This window comes from Microtus pennsylvanicus, chromosome 3, assembly GCF_037038515.1.
Source record: "Microtus pennsylvanicus isolate mMicPen1 chromosome 3, mMicPen1.hap1, whole genome shotgun sequence".
In the NCBI taxonomy this organism is placed as follows: Eukaryota; Metazoa; Chordata; class Mammalia; order Rodentia; family Cricetidae; genus Microtus; species Microtus pennsylvanicus.
In genome coordinates, this window is record NC_134581.1 from 88,724,563 (window position 1) to 88,747,600 (window position 23,038).

The following is a 23,038-nucleotide window of genomic DNA, read 5'->3' on the forward strand; positions in this document are numbered from 1 at the left end:
CAAAATTAGGTGGGTAGGGAAGTGGGGATGGGTCTTGGATGAGGTAAACTTAGTATAAAATTATCCAAGAACGAATAGAAAATATGGGGAAACAAACTTCTTGTCTTTTGACACTTAGCTAAGAATAACCTGGGAATGAGAGAATGGGATCAGAGTGTCGGATCTCAGGGGTGTGGTTTCTAGGTGAGAAGAAGGGGAGAAAGTTGTGACAGAGGGAATTTTTGTGGGCTACATAAGCAATTCAGAAGTCTGGATTAAACTCAGACTTTTATTTTTATATAAATAGGACCAAGTCAGGTGGCTCTAAGGAGTGGGAAGCTTTCCATCCTAGTTTGACTACTGTAGTGAGCAAAACATGGATTTACATTAGCCACAAGTCAGCAACGGGCTGGGCCAGAGATGACTTGGCATTTCTGAGGGGTTGGGTATTTGCCAGTAGAGGCAGGCATGGCTGGCTGCTTCCTGCAGCCCTGGAGGCAGATTTAGGCAGAGCAAAGAAAAAGGCACACAACTGGCAGAGATGACAGCAGTTTTAATAGCAAGAGCGTGGGACAAGGGTCAGATCTAAGAAGGAGATAACATTTAGGAGACTCGCTAGGATAATTTTTGTGACGAAGGAGAAAATGTGGGGTAGAATGTGGCAGGAGCCAAGCTAGGCAAAGGTTTGGATCTAGGGAACCTCAAACCATGTTCCATTGTGCTGGAAGAAATATGAAAGTCTCTTTAATTTGTAAGCTAAACATGCCACTCCTGTGATAAACATTGGCCATTATAGAGGAGGCAATTCAGTCAGTAGAATTAGAGTAGAATGAAAGATGTTTGGGCTTAAGTGAATGACTCTTTGAAAAGGACGGTTGTCCTGTGACCATCTAGTGAAGTGAGAAAGAAAATTTACAAGTGGACAGGCTCTGTTTGGTGAAGAGGTAACCCCTAGATCAACAGTTTCCAGCCTGTGGGTCATGAACCCTTTGGGGGTCAAACAACTTTTCATAAGGGTCACATATCAGATATTTACACCACTATTCATAACAGTAGCAAAATTAGTTATGAAGTAGCAATGAAATAATTTTATGGATTGGGTCACCACACTTGAGGAATTGTGTTAAAGGGTCACTACATTAGGAAGGTTGATGATGTGGGAGTCCTCTCTGTGTGCTGTTGCGATTACCAGAAATGAATAAAAAACTACCTTGGCCTGCTGATAAGGCAGAACTTAGGTGGACAAGAAAGACAGAACTGAATGCTGGGAGAAAAAAGGGCAGAGTCAGAGAGCTGCCATGGAACCGCCAAAGTCAGACATGCAGAATCTTTGCTGGTAAACCATTACCACATGGTGATATACAGATTAATAGAAATGGTTTAAATTAATATATAAGAGTTAGCCAATAAAAAGTTAGAGCTAATGGGCCAAGCAGTGATTTAATTGATACAGTTCCTGTGTGATTATTTCGGTTCTGGGCAGCTGGGATGAACAAACACCTCCTTGCAACAATTGACATGCCAACATGGTCAACTAACTCCACATAAAACCTGAGAGGGCTTAAAAAAGGAATTCTAGACCAAAAAATATACATATATACAGAGTTTAACACAGCTTCTTGCTGTTTGCTGGTGGCTTGCTGAAGCTCCTTTAAGAGAGGTTTTCCTGACTCAGCAGCAACTGCAGAAAAAAAAAAGCTGCACTGTTGGGCCAGGCTGCCAATGAACTCTGGCTATGGAGCATCTAAATGGCATTTGTGGGCTCAGGTGTTTGTGTGCCCGCTCGGGGTCTGGAGGAATATAACTGAAACCATGCCCATGACTCAGCGCTCCCTGCAACTGTCAGGGGCAGTCAGAGCACCGGTGGCTTTTTTCACCATTGAACAGTGGCTGTGGGATCAGGTCTATTGGGCATGCAGAGGCAGAAAAGCATGGTGGATTCCTGCCGCCATACACAGAGATATTTCCAGGCCACGGATTTAGCTTTAAAAAAAAAAAGTTTATATGTCGCATGGTGCTACCCAGAGTTTAGGTAGTGAGGATGGCTCCCACCCAGTAGTTCTAGAACTGAGGTGAACAACCTCCACCATATTTAAATCCTGAGAGAGGTGCAGCCAGCACCCAGGGCCACTGAGACCAAGCTGCTTAGCATTTTAAGAAATGCTTCTGATCAGAAAATAATTACAGATAACACAGTAAGAGACAGATTCAGGCATAAAAGACCTCTAAATGGGTCACAGTGTTGGATAAATGTATGTAGGCTTAGAAGAGAGAAGAGAAAAAGTATAGAGAATCATAAAATAAAGTTAATGCTTTAAAAAGGGGGTGTTTAAAGTCTTTAAAAAGACAGTACAGATAGTCATAGATTAAAAAGAGTAAAGAAAAATAAGCCACATAAAAATGGAAAATTCACAGAGAGTCTGGATTATGTACATTATTGTGTTTTCTTTGAATTTTTTGACTGTGAAGGAGCTAAGTACAAAGAGACATTTCATTGTATGGGCTGCTAAGCTAAACCAGCATGTATATTATAGAGGTATCTTGACTTTAGAATTTGGATCTAAGAACATGTTTCTTGGGAAAAGAGGTTCTTCTTTTGTCTTCACAGATGAGAACTTGTGGATTGCTTCCAGGAAAATATGGTTTCATGGACCAAGGCCTCCTGAAAGGTTGCCGTGAACACCCTCAAAAAATTACTTTGCCCAATTGTTGACTGAGATGAACCTAGCACACAAGATACATGATGAAAGACCTGATTAACAGCGCCCCCAAACAGCAGGAAGCAGTATAGACAAATCTACACCCATATTCCTAAATATTATCTATAAATGTTTGCTTACATTTAAAGGGGGATATGCTATAGAGATTTGCATTGTTATGAATCTTGGTTTATTGATACAAATTTAAGGTCAATTTTGTTATATGTACATGTATTTCTGACCTTGATTAAGGTATTGGGTTTGTATACTACATTTAAAAAATGTAATGTGTAATTAAGAAATATAGGTTAATAGAGAGTCATCTATAATTGTCAAGCTTGTAGTCATGTTAGTTAGATTTTCTAGATGTATAGATGTATATTTCAGTTAGATATGTATTTTTCAAATCTTTCAGAGACTTTCAGAATATGGCATTTGAAATGTTTAAGAACTTAAGACTTTTGTTGAGAACTACTGCCCTAGATAAAGAGAGGCAACATCCACAGATCCCTATGGAGGGGCAAAAGTGATACAATCTGTGGAAAACTCCTCACCCAGTTTCAAGGTTTCTGAGAAGTCTGCCCTGTGGATGGTCAGAAAGCAGGCCAACCTCTTTTTTATTGAGTAGGGGGTCTTCAAATTCTCTCAAATTCATCCAGCTGGTGGTGGATGCAATACGCTCAATGGAGAGGGTCCCTGTAAGTTGCTCAAGAGGAGGGGGTACAATGAGTACTGGGGTCAGCAGGAAGGGGAAGGCAGAGGGGGACTACCATGGGAGAGTCCATACTAAGTTCCCTATACAGGCCACCAGTGTAGTATCAGTGACCAAAGACAGACAAGGGAACGAGCAGCTCAAGAACACCACAGCTTTTTATTCAGGTGAAAAATCCACAGAGGAAGCCTCTGAGCTGAGAACCAGAGCCTGATATCTACTTACAGACTGGGGTCCGTATAGGACTCACAAAACTAGGGAGAGAGGTTGAAAAGCTTCATTTTATGGCCTGCAGTAGTTCGATGCTGGGGGTAACCAGTGAGTCAGCTAAAGACTATCAGATGATCTAGAAACATCTCTCACAGCTGGTCATTAGTGATAGCAGGTGGTGGGGGAACAACAATAGAGGAGATAGGGCAAGAATGCAGAGAAAGGGGTTACTTCAATTCCAGGAACCAAGTTATTTTTAGCTTGGGAATTGTCATTGTTTGATTAAAATGGAGGAGCTTTACAAAATGGGATGAACATGGTTAACCTCTAGGTCAGCAGAGCATAAAGTCACACAAAAAGCAACAATTGTGTGGGTTATTAGAAATAATGGCAGGGCTATGTTTCCAGCCCTTGAGCCCTGAACCCATGAATCTTGTCTATGGGAGAAATGACATTTTCGTCCACAGGATACGCACTCAGAGCCCAAGTAACAGTCATTTGGAGAACCTGGCCCCAGACCTTTGCAGTACTGCCATCCAGCCGGCCACTGTAGTCGCAAGTTTACCTTCCAGATGACTTACCACCTAGATTTAAATCAGCAACTTTCCAAAAGTCTCTAAAAGGCCATCAAAACTTCATCTAAAGCAAACTGCTTGAAGATAGTGGGGAACGCAGCAAAACTAGGGGATATCTTGAGTCACAGTCCCTGGTATCATTCTATTTTATATAAAAATGAGTTATTTCTTCAAAAGCAATATTGCGTAGACAGACTACCTTGACAACAGGTGAGAACTTCGGATATCCGCTGATGGTAGCTTTTGCAAAAGCATCACATAAAAGACAAGCAAAACATGTTTACAATAAAAACTCATTCTAGTAAGAACAAACTGTTGAAAGATAGTGTCTAAGAAAACTTCAGGAAAGAGATCCCAGAGCAGCCCACAGACAGAGTTAGCTAAGGAAGGATACAGCTACTTCTTGGTAGATGTGAGAACAAAAAGTTGTTCAGTGTAACTACAATTAACAAGGTGGAAAGGGTAGCAACAGCAGCCAGTGACTGACAGCTAGCAGACAGTCAGGGTCAGCAACTAACAAACCACAAACCAAGGGTGGATGGGGGGGGGGGGTGTGGTGGGGCTTCAACCACTCCTAGCCATCTCTAACCGGTTAGGAAACCATGAACAGTGAGCGATCAATGTTCCTGGGGTTGCCAAAGGTACATGCCTACAAAAACCTCCAGACAAGAAACTTCAGCGACTTCCTACTCTCTTGCAAAACACTCCCTCTTTTGGGAAGTGTGTCTCACTTTTTCTTAATTTCTCAGTTTCTCACTTTTCTTTCCTCCTCCTTGATAAAGTTTGCATAGGCTTAGAAAGTCCACATCTTTAATCTTCACTGACACAAGACAATGAACTTGGAGCCACTATCTCAGGTGGATCTTTGGTGACCATGAATGTCCAGAATCCTAGGTCTTTGGGTCATGCACAACTAGACTATGACTTTCGTATTCAAGACGCTGAATTAGTATCTTCGCACTGTGGAGAACCATATGCTAATCATACATTTATAGCCATGCTCTCATTGTTTCACTGCTCTGCAATTAAAGTCCAAGGTTTCTTCGGGCTGTGAAGGGGATCGTGGTGCATGTCTTCTTCCAGGTTTCGGTGCTTTGCTGGTCAGCTTTGGAACACTTCAGCCTGCGCTACATCACGCTACCTTCAACCTGCATGCTCACATGGACATGGCATTCTCCCTCTTTCTTTGTCTAAGGCAATTGTTGCTTTTAGTAGGCACCAGATATACTGGATTGAGATTTCATTCTATCAATATATAGATACATAAATCACAAAATTACTTTTGTGATAATCCTATTTCCAAATTACATCACCTTCTGAGGTATTGAGAGTAAGGACTTCCATGGATGAAAGGGGGGGCATGGAATTCAATTTACATATCTAATAGTGATATCATTCAACAAAGCAATAAATATTTTTTTCAAACATGAAGATTTATTTACAGATCAGTATGCTCTTATTAAAAGAAGCATTTTAACAAGCAGAAGGAAAATGATCTTACACGAATGTTTACATCAAAAAGAAATAAAGATGTCAGGAAATAGTAAATACAGAAGTAATACTTAAAGACTATTATTTTGCCAGTCTGCTTAGGAGTGAGTCATTGAGATGGGTTACGCAGTAAAGGGGCTTGCTGCCAAGCCTGACAACCTGAGTTTAAACCCTGAGCCCCACAATGTGGAAATAGACATACACACACACACACACACACACACACACACGCATGCACGCACACACACACATGCACGTGTGTTTTCAATCTGTTTAGCCAGGGTTAGGGTTAAGCTTTAAATTTGTAATTCTAGTATACAGGGGGATGCATCAGGAAAATCATGAATTCAAGGCCAACAAGGGCAACTTAGGGAGTCCATATCTTAAAGCAGGGTACTAGGGATGTAACTCCGAACACTGACCTAAAATGTGAAAGTTCTGGGTTCGATTCCCACAATCTCTCTAAGAACATTATTTACCAGATAATTATACTTTCATGGCATTAGTTACTTTTCTATTGCTGTGATGAAATACCATGACCAAAAGTGACTTATGGAAGAAAGACTTTATTTGTATTAAAGTTCCAGAGAGTCCATAATATAGGGGCAGCATGGCAGCAAGGCATAGTCTGAAAGGTCGTGACTTCAGTCTCAGGCAAAAAGCACAGGAAGCAAATTGGAAGTTTGGGTGGGGCTATTCACAAAGTCTGTCTATGGTAGTTTGAAAGAAAATGGCCCCCAAAGGGAGTGGCATTATTAGGAGATGTGGCCTTCTTGGAGTAGGTGTGGTCTTGGAGGAAGTGTGTCACTGTGGAGACAGGCTTTGAGGTCTCATATATGCTCAAGCTATACCCAGTGTTGCCTGTGAGACAAGATGTAGAACTCTCAGCTCCTTCTCTAGCACCATGTCTGCTTGCACACCACCATGTCCCACCATGATGACAACAGACTAACCATCTGAAACCATAATTCCTTTATAAGGGTTACCATGGTCATGGTGTCTCTTCACAGTAGTAGGAACCCTAACTAAGACAGTCCTGGTGACATCCTTCCTCAAGCCAGGCTTCACTATCTGTTTTAAACAGTGCCACCAACTGGGGACCAAGGATTCAAATTCAAATGAACCTATGTGGGAAAATTCTCACTTCACTACCACATTCCAGTCCCTGACTCCCACGGCTTGTGGCCATATCAATACTGCAAAATGTGTTTCATTCAACTCGAAAAGTCCCCATAGTTTTCCATGATCTCCATACTGTTTCGAAATCCAAACTCTCTTCTAAGGCTTAAGGCAATCTCTTAATTATAAACTCCTGTAAAATCGAAAGGCAAATTACTTATTTCAAATGCACAATAGTACAGAATATATTCCCATTCCAAAAAGGAGAACTAAAGATATAAGGAAAAAATATGGGATCAACATGAGACCAAAACGCAGAAGAGCAAACACCAAATCCTGTATTTCCGATGATCCATGTCAAATGGCTCTGCCTGTCCAGCTACACTGTCTGCAACACACATCCCTCTTCGGGGCTGTTTCTACTCTCTGTATGCAGCTCCCATTGGTGGATATCTCACATCTCTGTCATCGCCAGCATCTCAGGATCACCACTGCAACCAAGGCTTCACCTTCACAGCTTCACACAATGATATCATGGGGTCTTCATGAAGAAACTTCCCTGCCTCATATATTGCCTGGCCTCAGCTTGCTGATAGTGGATGCTGTCATGCCTGGTCCCGTAGCCGTTCAGTCTCAAAGAAGCACACAGAGGTCTACATTAATTATAAGCTGGTTGGCTTATTCGCTCAGGCTTCTTATTAACTCTTATAACTTTTATTAGCCCATAATTCTTGTCTGTGTTGGCCACGTGGCTTGGTACCTTTTATTGGTGAGACATTCTCACCTTGCTTCCTCTGTGTCAACTGTAGACTCACCTATTTCTTCTTCCCAGAATTCTCCTGTTCTCATTGCCCCACCTATACTTCCTACCTGGCTACTGGCCAATCATCATTTTATTAAAATACAAATAACAAATCTTTGCAGGGTACAAGACCTTTGTCCCACAGCATTAACTGCTCTCTGAAACTATAGAGGAAGAGTTCACAAGCCCTCACCATTGCATCCTTCATGTCTCTGAAACTATAGAGGAAGAGTTCACAAGCCCTCACCATTGCATCCTTCATGTCTCTGAAACTATAGAGGAAGAGTTCACAAGCCCTCACCATTGCATCCTTCATGTCTCTGAAACTATAGAGGAAGAGTTCACGAGCCCTCACCATTGCATCCTTCATGTCTCTGAAACTATAGAGGAAGAGTTCACGAGCCCTCACCATTGCATCCTTCATGTCTCTGAAACTATAGAGGAAGAGTTCACGAGCCCTCACCATTGCATCCTTCATGTCTCTGAAGCCAGCATCACAGGAGACTGCACTGCCAAGTCTGGCTGACAGCTTGCCATGGCTCCTGGCTTCCTTGAATCATATTAGCAGCAATTTTTTTTTATCCAGAAGCTTTCGAGGAGCAGAAAACTCCCTAGGCTCTCTTTCACAAATTGGAGGTTAGCTGGGTGAGGTCTTGCCACAAGGCATCTTCCCATTGTTTTAGTATGGAGTAGGATGTGTCTCCGTAAACTGTGCTAATCCCAAGATTTACAACACAACTTTTAGCTTGTGCCTTGGCTCAATATTAGACTTCTTAATGCCTTTCTTTTATCTCCAAACCATATATTTTTATTTCTTTCTACCCCACTTCCTTTTTTTCAGTATAGACTTGCAGATGCATTACTAGTGTCTCAGTTGGGCTTTCTATTGCTGTGATAAACACCATAATCAAAAGCAATTTGGAAAGGAAATGATTTATTTCACCTAACAGCCTCACATCACGGTCCTCCTCCATGGTGTCTGATACAGGTCCTACCTCCAGGTTCCTGTTCTCTTTAAGTTCCTTCCCTGACTTCTCTCAGTGATAGACTATGATGTCCATGACTGAGGGAAGAGGTGCATGCCAGCAAGCTGCAGGCCTGGTGGCAAGGACATGAAGTTGTGAGATCACATTTTTAACTGTAAGCATAAAGTAAAAAGAATGAACTGGAAGTGGGACAAGGCTATAAACTCTCAAGGCCATCCCTAGGGCCTTGTCCCTAGTGACATACTTCCTCTAAGGCTGCAGTAACTTCCCATATAGTGCCACCAACTGAGGACCAAGTGTCCAAATTCCTGAGCCTATGGCGGCATTTTTCATTTAAACCACCACATTCAGCACCTGTTTCCCATGTAAGAACGTTGACCATTGCCCCTCTTCCTTAGCAAGAAAGTCACCAACGAAACTGAAAAATTACTTCTTTTACAGAACTAAGCAAAGCTGTGCCATCTCCGAGGAAACTGCTACTCCTCAGATTGGAGCAACTGAGAGTAAATGCAGAGCGTCACAACTTGCAGGGCAGAAACAAAGACCAGGAGCCTCCCTGGGAACAAGACTAGAGTTCTTACCAAGCATGAGGGTCACAACCTGTGCCCCGTGTCAGGTCTGGCCAGCAGTCCTCAATAAGCCAATTCAAAGTAGAAAGTCGAAAAGGACGATTTATTCAAAGTGGCCACATTAGAAAGGGGAAGACAGAGATCCAATAGCTACCACACCAACCTACCCACCCCACTCCATCCCCACACACCTGTTTTCAGGGTCTTGAAGTGAGATTAAGGTTCAAACATAGCCAAGGGTTTGCACATCTAAAGAGTTCCAGTCAAGATGTGCTCCTGCCCACCACTGATCCACCATTGTCTAAGCTTCTGTCTCGTTTATAATTGAGATGCCAAAGGGAATTCTAACATCACAATGTTCTGGGTGCAGCCCCCATGGCTAAGGGGAGGAAAAAAACATGCTAAAATTTTCCATGGAGAAGTAGGCAGGAGTCAGGATTAGGTAATGTAAGCGAGGCGGCAGCAGTCCTAGGCTAGAGGATGTCACACTGTCCTCCCCAGAACTAGGGACAATAGAAAACAGCTGAGGAAACCCCATCAAATTCTCTGTGCTGGCTAACCTCAGTTGTCAGGTTGACTACATCTGGAATTAACTGTAGCAGCTGGGCAGACAGGCAAGGGACTTTTCTTGATTGGATCATTTGAGGTGGGGAGACCAACCCTAAGCCTAGATCGTGGGAAGTGGGAAGACTCACCCTAAATCTGGGCCACACCTTCTGGTAGCAGCCCCCACAAAAGGACATAGACGAAGGCTTGCCTTTTGCATGTCTGCTCTCACTCTCTTGGCAGAGTTCATCTATCCTCTCGCTGAGGCATTGCTTTGTTGGTGCTGGAACCTATGTCTTCAGGACTCCAACACAGACCAAAGACCAGCTGAGGCATGCAGTCTTGTGAACTCACAATTCACAACACTGAAATCTTGGCCTTTTCCTCAGGGAAACAGTCACTGTTGGACGAGCTGTAGCACAGCCTATAAGCCACTCTATATATCCCTTGATTATAGATTCATTCTATCAGTTCTGCTCCTCTAAAGAATGTTGACAAACACATTATCCAAGATCTGTAGAACTACAAAGGTACAGCATGCTCAAAAGGGTAATATAGCAGGACGAGGGTTTCTCCATCTTGTCTCAGCTGAAGCCATCTTTGATTTCTATCCCCTGCCCTGAAAAGTCCCATTGCAAAAATGTTCTAGAAATGGGGTTAAATTGCCCCAGCTAACTGCTTGTTCTTGGCTCTTGTTAAACTGCTTATTTACTTCCCCCTGCAACTGCCAACAACGATGTAGTTTTTCCATGTTTTCTGTATTTAGAATCTCGCTATAATATGCATTCAAGGTTGATCTGTGAGAAGTGTTTCTTTCCAGATAGTCACAGACCGACTTAACACAGACTTTTAATTTAAACGTTGGTCATGCTGAGTGATCTTTCGGTCTCTACCCCACAACAGTAATACAAACCAGAATGGGAAGAAAAAGCAGGGGGGAAAAATCCAGCAAAATTAGTATAACCGAGAACTTCCCCACAGTAATGCCAAACCCAAACCTTAGCACCCATAACATGAGAGAACACCATGCAGGATAAATATCCAAAACCTGACATGATATCTAAGCATATCAGTTTGCTTTTGTTGCTTGTGTGTGTGGTGTCAGAGCCAATAAAAACATTCTTCGGACCATGTCAGTAAGTTAGTGACACTGTATTTCCTCCTCAGAATTACAGTTTCAGGTCTTGCATTTAAGCTCTATTTATGGTAAGATAAGAGTGCAGCTTTGCCCTTCTCCTGGTGGATATTAAATTTCTCATCACTGTTTGTAAAGGTGACTATTAGTAATTCATAAATATGGGTCAAGCCTCCAATACAGAAAGAGCCAGGCCACATGGGCTCTGGATATTCACACAGGAAATTATAGCAATTTGAGAAGATAATTGCTGAGTGATGCTTCCTAACTCTTCTGTGAATGCTCTACTGCCAAAACCAATGCCCTTTCAATAAAACTGCTTACAAATACCTCTCATAGACATAGAAACAGAAATCATTTAAAAATTAGGGAATCAAATCCAACAATGTATAAAATCTACAGTTAACATCAATTCCACACGGTCTCAATTTATGTGATCGTGCGGAATCAGCAAAGAGAACAAGATAAATGGATCAATTAAACATAGTGGCGAGCCTAGAAATTGACCCACGTGAAAATAATCAACTGATTTTTGCAAGAGAAGCAAGGATCAATGCAATGGAGACATGGTCATCTCTTTCAACAAGTGATACTGAACAACTGGAAATCCACATGGAAGAAAGAAAGAGGCAGGGAGGAGAGGCGGATGCATGTGGAAGGGCACAAAGGATGTGGACACCGTGCAAACGTCCACTCAGCGTGGATCACAGACATAAGTGTAAACTATACCGATCAAACTCCTAGATGATAACAAGAACAGAATCTAATGACCTTGAGTTTGATAGCGACTTCTTTGTCATGATACTAAAAATTAATCCTCAGTGAGAAAAAGCACTGTTCAGCCAGAGCTCGTTAACAGTAATAGATTTTGGTGAAGCACAGAAGTACATGCCTGCAATCCCAGAACTCTGGAAGCAAGCTTGAGCCCAACCTGGGCTGTTACACATAATACACATACACACACACAAAGAAAAAACTCTGAAAACCCAACAATATAAAAATAAGTAACCCCTTTAAAAAGTGGGCCACAGATCTTAAGATGGCTCAAAAAAGAAATGTAAGAGATGGAAAATATGTTTCAAGGAAATGCAAATTAAATACCATTGAAATATAGCAGCACCAATCAAAACGGACATAATTTCTAACATGACAACATCAAAAACTGGCAAGGATGAGAAGCAATAAGAACTCTCGCTGCTGGTGGGGATGCAAAACACTACAGCATCCTCATCACAGAAGACAGTGTGAAAATTCCTCACAAAATTACATATACCCATACTATCAGCAGCCACATTGACACGTACCCAAAGGGTTTGAAAGGTTTTTTTTAGCCAAGTAAATAGTTACAATCAAGCCCATGAGGGTTTTAGTCCTGTCAAGAGTTGGAAACAGTCAAAACATCCTTCAGCTGTTGAATAGATAAATAAATCACTGTATGCCTAGACAATAGAAAGTTATTTATTATTAAAAAGAAATGAATTAGCAAGCCATGGAGAGACACAAAGGAAACTTATGTGTATAATGCCAGCTATATAAAATACATACTGTGATTCCAACAATATGATATCCTGGGACAAAGCAAAAATGGGACAATGAAAACATTACTGTTTTCCTGGGACTAGCTGGAGTGGGAAGGCTTGCAGGATTCATTAGCGCAGGTAAAGAAAGCTATTATCTATTTTACTGTCACAGTAGGTGTCCCCAGTCTGTAGAACAAATAACAGTAACCCTGATATATACTGTGGAGTTCCGGTGACCATGATGTATCTTCACAGACCCATCAGTCAGGATAAATCTCTGTAGATTTCACTTAATTTTGATGCTAATCAAAAAAAGGCTCTAAAAATGAATTCTGGTATTTTAATGTAATTCAGTAATTAAAGCAAAAATTATAATAATGACTATTTTAATTGAAAAAAATTCATGCAATGTATTTTGATCAAGGCTCCCTTCCTTCCCCCAACTCTTCCAGGTCCTTCTTACTACCCTACCCTTTCCTCTCTCCCTCTCTCTCTCTCTCTCTCTCTCTCTCTCTCTCTCTCTCTCTCTCTCTCTCTCTCTTTCTCCCCTCTTTCTCTTTCTCTCTCTCTTTCAAAAAGAAAAAGGAAAAACACTCCTTTAATCCCAGAGCTCAGGAGGCCAAGGCAGGTGGCAATCAGATCTTTGTAAGCTCAAAGCCAGCTTGATCTACAGAGCGAGTTCCAAGACAGACAAGGCTGTACAAAGAAACCCTGTCTTAAAACAACAACAACAACAACAACAAAAGAAAGAAAGAAAGAAAGAAAGAAAGAAAAAAGAAAAGAAAAAAGCCAAAGTCAAAATGAAACCAAAAGTCCAGAGAAATAAGTTCCTTTGGTGTTGGTGAGCTACTCTTGGCCATGGGACCTGCCAAGGAATGTGGTTGATATACCCAGCGAGACGTCATTGGAGAATACAGACTTTCCCTCTGCCATCAGGTATCAATCAATAGCAGATAGCTTCTTGGTTAGTGGTGGGATCCTGCGTCCACTTTCCCCTCTCTGGCCTGAACTTCTGCAGCTCTGGTGAGTGCTGCCACAGTCCCTGTGAACTTCTGCAGCTCTGGTGAGTGCTGCCACAGTCCCTGTGAACTTCTGCAGCTCCTGTGAGTGCTGCCACAGTCCCTGTGAACTTCTGCAGCTCTGGTGAGTGCTGCCACAGTCCCTGTGAGCTCAAATGTGCATCGGTTCTGCTGTATCTGGAAGACACTAATAACGATAACTTTTAAAGTTCATCATATATGTCAAAAATGAAGCTCAACAATAGCTCAGAGGCCAGGGAACAGGGAAAGGGGGGCACTAATGTGAGGATTTTGCATTGCAAATGAGGCGCCATAATAATATGCAAAGTAACACTGTGATACATAAATTAAATATGTTGAAAAATACACAATACCTGACTCAGTTGCTGAAATGAAATGCCACGAACAAAGCAAAATGGGGAGGAAAGGGTTCATTTAGGTTACACTTCCATATTGCCATTCATGATTGAGGGAAGTCAGGGCAAGAACTCAAGCAGGGCAGGAACCTGGAGGCAGGTGCTGATGTAGAAGCCATGGAGGGATGCTGTTTACTGGCTTGCTCACCATGGCTTGCTCAGCCTGCTTTCTTATAGAAACCAGGACGACCAACCCAGGGATGGCGCCACCCACAATGCGCTGGGCCCTACCCCATCAATCACCAATTTAGAAAACTGCCCTCCAGCCAGATATTATGGAAGTATTTTCTCAATTGGGGTTTTCTTCTTTCAGATGACTTTAGCTGTGTCGAGCTGACATAAAAGTAGTCAACAGAGCACCTATTTTTTTTTTTCAGACAACAGGTAGAGCCAGAAGCCTACAATGCTGCATGCACCTGCTTCTGGCTCTGTGTTTCTGTGTCACTAGAGAAGGATAGAGCCCAAGTGCGTACCTTCCACCAGTAGCAAGCATTCCCAGTGCAGCCAAGGACATGAAAACATGTGGACCAGCAGCCTGTAGTCCTGGCTATTCTGGAGGTTAAGCTGACTCAAAGTCAGAGACTTACCTGTGAGAAACAGAGGGAAGAGGGCAGGGAGAACCAAGGAACAAATGCGATGGGTGGAAACCAGAAGTCAACCTGGCAGATTTGAATAAGCACGTCAGTGATGGCAACTTAATTATAGGTATACCAATCACCCTGTTATATGCTAATGTGCAAGAAACCATTTTTGCTTGCCTTTAATTTTTATTTTAATGCCACATAAGATATTTATTTTGTTTCTTTTTAAAATTTTATATATGGTCATTACTATTGTTGTTTGTGTAATATATCGTGATTACTATTATTGTTTGTGTATGGGTGTACATGTGCACAAATGCATGTCTGTAGGCACTCGTGCCAGGGCACACATGTGGAAGTCAGAGCACAAGTCGGTGCAGCCGATTCTCTCCTTCCACCTTTACAAAGTGTGCTGGTTAGCCTTAACTCTCAACCCCGCAATCCTAGAACCACAAGGAGAGAGAGTCTTTTGGTTTTAATTGTTTTTCATACATTATATTTTGATTCTGTTCTTTTCCTTCCTTCAACTCTTCCCACATCCTCCTCATCTACCTACCGACCCCAGGAAAACAAGAAAAATGAATAATCAAAACAAACAAACTTGTAAAAAGGAAAGAAAATGAGACAAAAGTTTCTAAAACAAGACCAAGGAAGAAGGAAGGAGAAGGAGGAGAAGAGAAAGAGGGACAGAGGAAGGAAGAGAGGGAGGAAGGAGGAAGTGTTGGTACACAAAAGAGTTCCACAATAGTCTGGAATAGAATATATCAAAAGTTTATTTATCTGGGGATAAACTCACAGAAAGAGTAGCGACCCACAGTCCTCTGCATGAGCTGGGAATTGGAACTGAATCTAGTAGCCAAAAGCCCGGGTGCATGCTTTTCATCTGCATTTATAGTACATGAGACCACACCCAAAGTGGGCCGGTATCTTAAAGGCTATTGGCTGAAGGAGTTCCCACAGGAAGAAAGAAAGGAGGGAAGGGAGGGAGGAATGAAGGAAGGAAGAAAAGAAGAAGTGCACATACAAGAAAATGGAATCTGTCTTATGTTGGACAACTTCTCTTGGGCATGGGTCCTGCCCTGGAGTAGGATTTATATACACAGTGACATTTCATTAGAGAAAACAGATTTTCCCACTTCCAGTAGATATTAATAGCAAATAGTTTCTTGGTTGGGGTGTGACTTTGTGTCCACTACACCTTCTCAGTGCTGGGAATTTCTCTGTTCTGAATCTGTCTAGATTCTCTTCCCACCCCGTCTTCTATATAGATCCCTGTGCCTTCAGGGGAGGCATGTGCTACAGACATCCCATCCAGGGCTGAGAACTCCAAAGTCTCTTACTCGCTGCATGTTGCCCTCTGTGGGGTTCAGTGCTAATCACCATGACAAGAAGAAGCTTCTCTGATGAGGGTGAGCAACGCACTGATCTACTGGTATAGCAATATATTATTAAGAGTCATTTTATTTCTTCAGTAAAATAATAGTAGTGGGTCTGGGAAGAGAGTCTTAATGAGGACCTGTCTAGATCAGGTGGGCCTACAGACATATCTGTAGCAGATTGTCTTGTTAATTGAGGTGGGAAGATCCACTCTCAATGTGGGTGGCACCAATTCATGGGCTGGACTCTGAACTGTATAAGAGAGAAGAAAGTCAGCTAGCTGGCAAGCAGCAAGCAAACCAGCAGCCCAAGTATATTCATTTCTCTCAGCTTTTGACTTGACATTACTGGGATGCTGGATCCATCTGCTGGCTTCACCACACTGGCTGCCCCTGTGGAACATGTGGCATTTACTTTGTCTTTTCTAGAATATGGTCTCAAAGAACACGGTATCTCAGAAGTGTGGGCCAAGAGAGATGGCTCCATGATCCAAAGAGATGGCTCCAAGATCCAGCTCTCCTGGAGGACTGGAGTTTGGCTCTTAGCATCCTCTTTGGGATCACAGCGACCTGTAACTCCACCTCCAAGGAATCTGATGCCCTCTTCCGGCCTCCACCCACACATGTGTTGCACACACTCACACAGACATACACATAAATAAAAATGAAAAGTAAGCATTTTTTTAATATCCCTGGCTTGTGAAGTTTCAGAGGGAAGCAAATATGCTACCAGGCCATTCAAATTAAGGATCTGTGGTTCGGGTTAGCTGGGGCTGAAGAATCGACTGTAATTAGCAAGAGACCAGAACCACCACTAAGGTGATACCTCTGTTTTGCTGAGAAAACTGATGGTGAAAGTCACAAAATAATCCCACACTAGTTCAGAATTATGAATAATAAAGGGTTATTTATTTAGGGGAGACTTACAGATCACTGTCCTAGATCACAGTCCTCTGCATGAATGGGGAACAGGAAGAGTCTAGCAGCCAGAAGACAGAGCCAGAAGCAAGAGAGTGAGCGCACACTTTACAGCTGCATTTATAGTATAAGAGACCATGCCCACATGGACTGGCATCTTAAAGGCTATTGGCTGACAGAGCAGAAAGAGTTCCCACAGCAGACAACCAATGGTGGTTAGCTGGAGCTGAGGAATCAGCTATGATTAAGAAGAGACTAGCAGGGAGGTGGGGAGGAGGTGGAAATTTTTAATAAAAAAAAGAAGAAGAGACTAGCATCATTGAGGTGAAGTCTTCTGGAAGTGTGTCCTCAGGGCCAGCATGCAGAAACTGTCTCCCAAGAGTGGAAAAAGTTGCACCTTCTGTTGGCAGCCGAACTCGGTGGTCTAGGAGTCACGCAGGTGGTGCTGGTCTTGAAAGCGTGAAGGGATCATGGAGAGCAGCTGAGGTCTGGCATTGTGTGGCAGGGCTGGAGTCCCTGAAGAGAGGCCAGGAGAAGCTATTGGTGAAAGTGTAACCAGGTTGCAGTAGGGACCCCAGCATTTGGAGATGCCAGTATCAGGGATACCCTCCAAGCACAGAAGCAGGTGTGGAGAGGAGCCTACCTGAGCCTAGGAGACAAACTGTGTGCTGAGGGCAGAGAGAGAGAAGTGACCCAAGCCCTTAGAGAAATCCAGAAGATTATGATGGGTCCCAGAATTTACAGTGTTAGAGTTCATATACAGATTGTAACTGTGCCCTGGTTCTTCCCCCTTAAAGTAAGAACATACTTAATTTATTTTTAATTTTATATGATCCCACAGTTGAGAGACTTTGAACTTTTTGGATAAAAGAGATTTTGAGGATTTTCAGAGAATTTGGACTTTAAAAGAGATTGGGTAGTTTTAAAGAGAAACCTTTAAAGTGTTTGAATTTATAAGACTGATATTTTTAAAGTTTGTTTGTTTTTTTTTTTTTTTTGGTTTTTCAAGACAGGGTTTCTCTGTAGCTTTGGAGCCTGTCCTGGAACTAGTTCTTGTAGACCAGGCTGGCCTCAAACTCACAGAGATCTGCCTGCCTCTGTCTCCTGAGAGCTGGGATTAAAGGTGTGCACCACCACCATCTGGCAAAAATTTGTAAAATGTTTTATATTGTGATGTCTTTATTAATGTCTATTCTTGGGGATGAACAAGAAAGAAAAGTTAAGGCTTAACAGTGATGTGTTTGTGTGTCAAGCTGACAAGGGGTCAGCTGTCCCGGATAGTGTTATGCCAACTTGATACAAGCTGGAGTCTTCAGAGAGGAAGGAGCCTCAGTTGAGAAAAATGCCTCAATAAAACGGACTGTAGGCAAGCCTGTGGGACATTTTCTGAATTAGTGATTGATGTAAAACACTAAGACACTTGGTAAGCTAATTTTTAAATATTAAGAGTTTCACTAAATGAAATTGGAGTACCAGAGGCTGGCTACCTTCCTGTGAGTTCTTGGTATGGCAGGCCCCAGAGATCCCCGTGACAGAACAACAAATGCCACTGCTGTTGGTTTCCAACCAGAGCCGGATGGTAAGACCCAATTGCTGAAGACGCCATATGCCCTGGTCACAGAACATAGAGGAAATCAAAGTGGAACTGGGCTGGAAGCATTCAGGCAGGCACAGATTCAGGCTCATACAGCAGTCGGGAACCACAGAAGACAAAAGGAAGACAGGATTCCAACCTGGGCTCTCTCTTGCTTTCTGTTAAATGACACGGAGGGGAAATGCTTTCATTGCTTTTTTTTAATGCAACACTGATGCATTGTTGGTGACTCGAGTTTATTACTCATGCATTCAAACTGACCGCATTCTGGTGTTTTTTGTGAGTAATCTTTAATGCATTTAATCTATGCAACATTAGTGTAAATATAATGTTGTGGGACATTTGTTTAACTAGGCAAAGATGTGTTGCACTTGTTTAACTGCATAAAGATATGCTGCTGTTTTACCTTACCTGCCTAAGGCAGCTGAACAGCCGATCGTGAGGGAGGAGGTATAGGTGGAACTTGGGGCAGGGAAAGTAAGTAGGAGGAGGAATTTAGGCTCAGGGAAAGAAAGAAAAAGAGACACCAGGGAGATACCAGGAGCCAGACAGACAGAGACGGAGAAATCAGGAAAATAGGGCATACAAAATAAAAAGAAAAAAAAACAGGTTGAAAGAAGGCCTGAGGCAAAAACATAGATGAATAGAAACAGGTATTTTTAAAAAAAAGTCAAAAGAGCTAGTGGGACAAGCATAAGCTAAGGCCAGGCACTCCTAATTAATAATATACCTCTGTGTATTTATTTGGGAGCTGGTGTGGCCAAAGAAAAATTTTAACTACAATACGATTTGTTTTGATTTTCTGTGTTTGATGTGTCTTTATGAGAAACACAGACATAATTGTAAACACCAAAGAGAAGGAGGAAATGAACCACTGAAGGCAAGAAGGGTGGGAAGAAGTCAAGAGTGAGACAGGGCTTGGCAGTTTAAAGACCACGTTAGTCAGAGGAAATACTGTTGGTATAGTTTTTATTTTGTTCTTTTCTTTAAAACCTTTCATTCGTTAGCACCAAGGCCAGCAGAAAGGACGTCAGCCTTTTTGTAATTTTTGACTCAACATCTGCTTCTAAGAGCTCAGTGGAAGGAGCATGAAGCCTTCGCCGAGGCAGAGCTGAACTGTGGTTCCGTGTACTGCTCTGGACTGAAGAGCAGGGGTTGTACACTCTGACACACAGCAGGCTAAAGCACTTCTCATGGCCAAGCTTGCTGAACCTCCAAGTCAGCCCCCCAGAGACTTTTTTATATTCTTCTTCACACATCCTGAAAATGTTCAGCAAGTAATTAAAACCATTCAAGTGGCTCAAAAGGAAAGGCGAAGGAGAACTCCAACTCTGACTGTAATCAAAGTAAATTACTCAGGAAGCTATTAAACTATATTATGAGAAACAAAGTGAGAAAATGGGAGCAGACAGATGATGTAATGAGCATGTCCTAAGCAACAATACACCAGACATCACTATAGCAATTTTTTCTCTGTATATTTTAGCTAGGGCAATCCAAAGTGCCAGTGTTGGGGATGGCAAGTTGGCTCAGTAAGTAAAGATATTTGCTGCCAAACCTGTTGACCCAAGTCTGTGTGTGTGTGTGTGTGTGTGTGTGTGTGTGTGTGTGTGTGTGTAAGCAGTGACCTCAGGGCAAGATCTCACTCAGCTAAGTTTCCAACTTGTAAAAAGGGCCTGAAGAAAAGCTTAGAGCTGGGTGTGGAGGGGCACACTTTTAATCCAAGCACTGGGAAGGCAGAGGCTAGATCTGAGTCTGAGGCCAGCCTAGTCTACAGAACAAGTTTTAGGACAGCCAAGTTTAGGGAGTTTAAGACAAAAAAAAAAAAAAACTGGTGAAGATGTAATTGAATGAGGGAGCCATGTTCCAACCCCAGCAAGCAGCAGAACTTGGAGCTTCAGCCTCATGGTTCTGGGTTTAGAGTTAAGGATAGAAGAAAGGGGTTATGAAATAAAGCCACTGAGGCTAGGCATGTGTCAGGGTGTCCCTGAATGGAGGCCTAGTGGAGAGGCCTTTGCATGAGGCTGTGAAGGTAAAGCCTGCTTTGTCTTTGAGAATCCAAGATGTTAGAGATGCCAGAGCTGTGGGTACCTGCCAACGAGAGCTGCTAACAGGGAGTGAAATCAGCTCAAGAGAAAGAAGTGTGCTGCAGTCAACAAAGCTGAATGGAGGTGGAGATGTGGAGAGCATTATGATATCGGACAGGGAGATGCAGAGTTTAGAGTTTGCACAGCTGGTTTTCAGTCTTGCTTTGGTCCAGTATTTCCTCACTATACTCCCTCCCTGTGTTTTGGAATGGTAATGAATAAGGTTTATCCTGTGCCATTGTATGTTAATTTTTGATTTTTATGGAGGGATTACCTTCAAGAGATTGCCATGTGTCTCAGAAGAGACTTTGGACTGTAGACTTTGAGACAAGTTTGAGACTATTGGGATTTTTGAAGTTGGACTGAATGAATTTTTTGGCATTATGATATGGCTATAAGCCTTTGGAGGCCAAGGCATAGAATGTGGTGGTTTGAAAGAAAATGGCCCCCAAAGAGAGGGGCACTATTAGGAGGTGTGAACTTGTGGGAGGAAGTGTGTCACTGTTGGGGAGGACTTTAAGGTCCTTTTTGCTCAAGCCTCTATCAGTGTGACTATCAATTGACTTCGGTTGCCTACAAGATGTAGGACTCTCAGCTCCAGCACCACATCCGCCTGCACACCACCAGGCTCCCCACCATGCTAATAATGAACTGAACCTCTAAAACTGTAAGCAAGCCCTCTCAACTAAATCTTTTCCTTATAAGAGTTGCTGTGGTCATGGTGTCTTCTCACAGCAATAGAAACCCTAACTAAGATGGGCCCCAAGAAACACTCCAGAGAAACTCCGACCACATCGATGCAGAGCTGAGTCACCTTGGGTAGGAAAAGAAGAGACTCAGGGTTGACAAGTGTGGGGTAGCATAAAGGAACTGGCCACTGTCTGAATCATCTGTAGTCACATTCAGAACACGGCCCTGGACTTCTGCTACGAGATGAGATCTGTGTATGCTCACTTCCCCATCGATGCCATCACTCAGGAGAATGGGTCTTCGTTGAAATCCGAAATTTCTTGGGTGAAAAATACATCTGTGTGTTTTGAATGAGGACAGGCATTGCTTGTCCAGCCCAGAAGGATAAATCAGTCATCGAAGGAAATGTTAATGAACTTGTTTCAAATTCAGTGGTTCTGATTCAGCAAGCCACAGCAGTTAAAAACAAGGATACTGAAAAAGTTTTAGATGGCATCTATGTGTCTGAAAAGGGAGCAGTAAAGCAGGCTGATAAGTAAGCCCTAAGTTTTCAGGCTCCAGAAACAAGATCCTGAATTATAGGTATAATTTGGGTGTCATTTGAAACGATAAAAGACTTGTATTGGTTAGACAGACTGGAAATCAGTCTTAGGTGTTAAGTGACTTTGAGGAATATTCTTTTTTTTTTTAATTTTTTTTTTGTTAAAAAAAAATTCTGCCTCCTCCCCTCCTCCCATTTCCCTCCCCCTCCTCCCACTCAGGAAGGTGAGCATCCAAACAGGCTAGGCTCCCACAAAGCTAGTTCATGCACTAGGATCGAAACCTAGTGCCATTGTCCTTGGCTTCTCATCAGCCTTCATTGTCCACCATGTTCAGAGAGTCCGGTTTCATCCCATGCTTATTCAGTCCCAATCCAGCTGGCCTTGGTGAGCTCCCAATAGATCAGCCCCACTGTCACAGTGGGTGGGTGCACCCCTCGCATTCCTGACTTCCTTGCTCATGTTCTCCCTCCTTCTGCTCCTCATTTGGACCTTGGGAGCTCAGTCCGGTGCTCCAGTGTGGGTCTCTGTCTCTATCTCTAGCCTGTTTGTATGCTCACCTTCCTGGACCTGGATGGAGGGGGGAGGACCTTGGACATCCCACAGGGCAGGGAATCCAGACTGCTCTTGAGGAATATTCTTAACTCTGGCTATGAAGTCCAGCCAAAGCTCTAGTCTCCTAGAATGAAAGGGTTTTTCATCACATTACCACACAGTGTGTGCATATCCTCTATCAAAGATGTTACCATTCTCCCATTTTAACACTGGATCTCTCTAATGGAGAACATTCCACATATGTTTCCTATGCGCCAAGCACAGTAAGTGCCATGTAAATATGTACCTGCTCTCATATAAATATGCATGTTTGAAGTATCACTCCAACCCTCTATGGTAGATATTACCATTTCCACTTTACAATAGAGAAGTGGAGGAATACGAGGCATGCGGAAACTTGTCCTGTCTTCTAAGGAAGATGGCGGATGACACCCCAACAGTCTGCTGGAGTCTCTGGGAAGAAGCTACGGCAGGTTGAATAATGGCTATCAGAAGAGGAGGTGTTGATGACGTGTCTCTAGCTTTAAAAGTAGGAGAGGCAGCCTGGCAGCTATCCTGGAGGGTGCCCAGTCTGGGTGTGCTCCCTGTTCCTGGTGAGGAAGAAGATGGTGGGTGTCACTGCTTAGAACAGAGGCTTTGGATATCTGAGCTGTGTTTCAGTAATAGACATGTTAAAGAGCCTAACATGGGGGCAGAGGCAGACAAAAGGCGTGTGGCTGGAGAACTGGCAACGGAAGACCCTGGAAGGAAAGACTCTCTTCTTAGCACTCAGCCCTTGACCAGAATGACCACAGGACACCATCTTTAAAACAAACAAACTCTGAAGAGTCTGCAATTTGACACCAGACTCTTTGTAAACCAAGTGTCACAGGACTAAACTCTGAAACCTCACCTACAGAATACCTCTAGGAAGAAATTTT

The 23,038-nt window shown here is 42.8% G+C and overlaps 1 pseudogene; it reads left to right on the forward strand.

Moving 5' to 3' along the window:
* LOC142846809 (large ribosomal subunit protein uL6 pseudogene) overlaps positions 1-21,563 on the forward strand; it is a 45,657-nt pseudogene extending 24,094 nt beyond the window's left edge.
* The last annotated feature ends 1,475 nt before the right edge of the window (positions 21,564-23,038 follow it).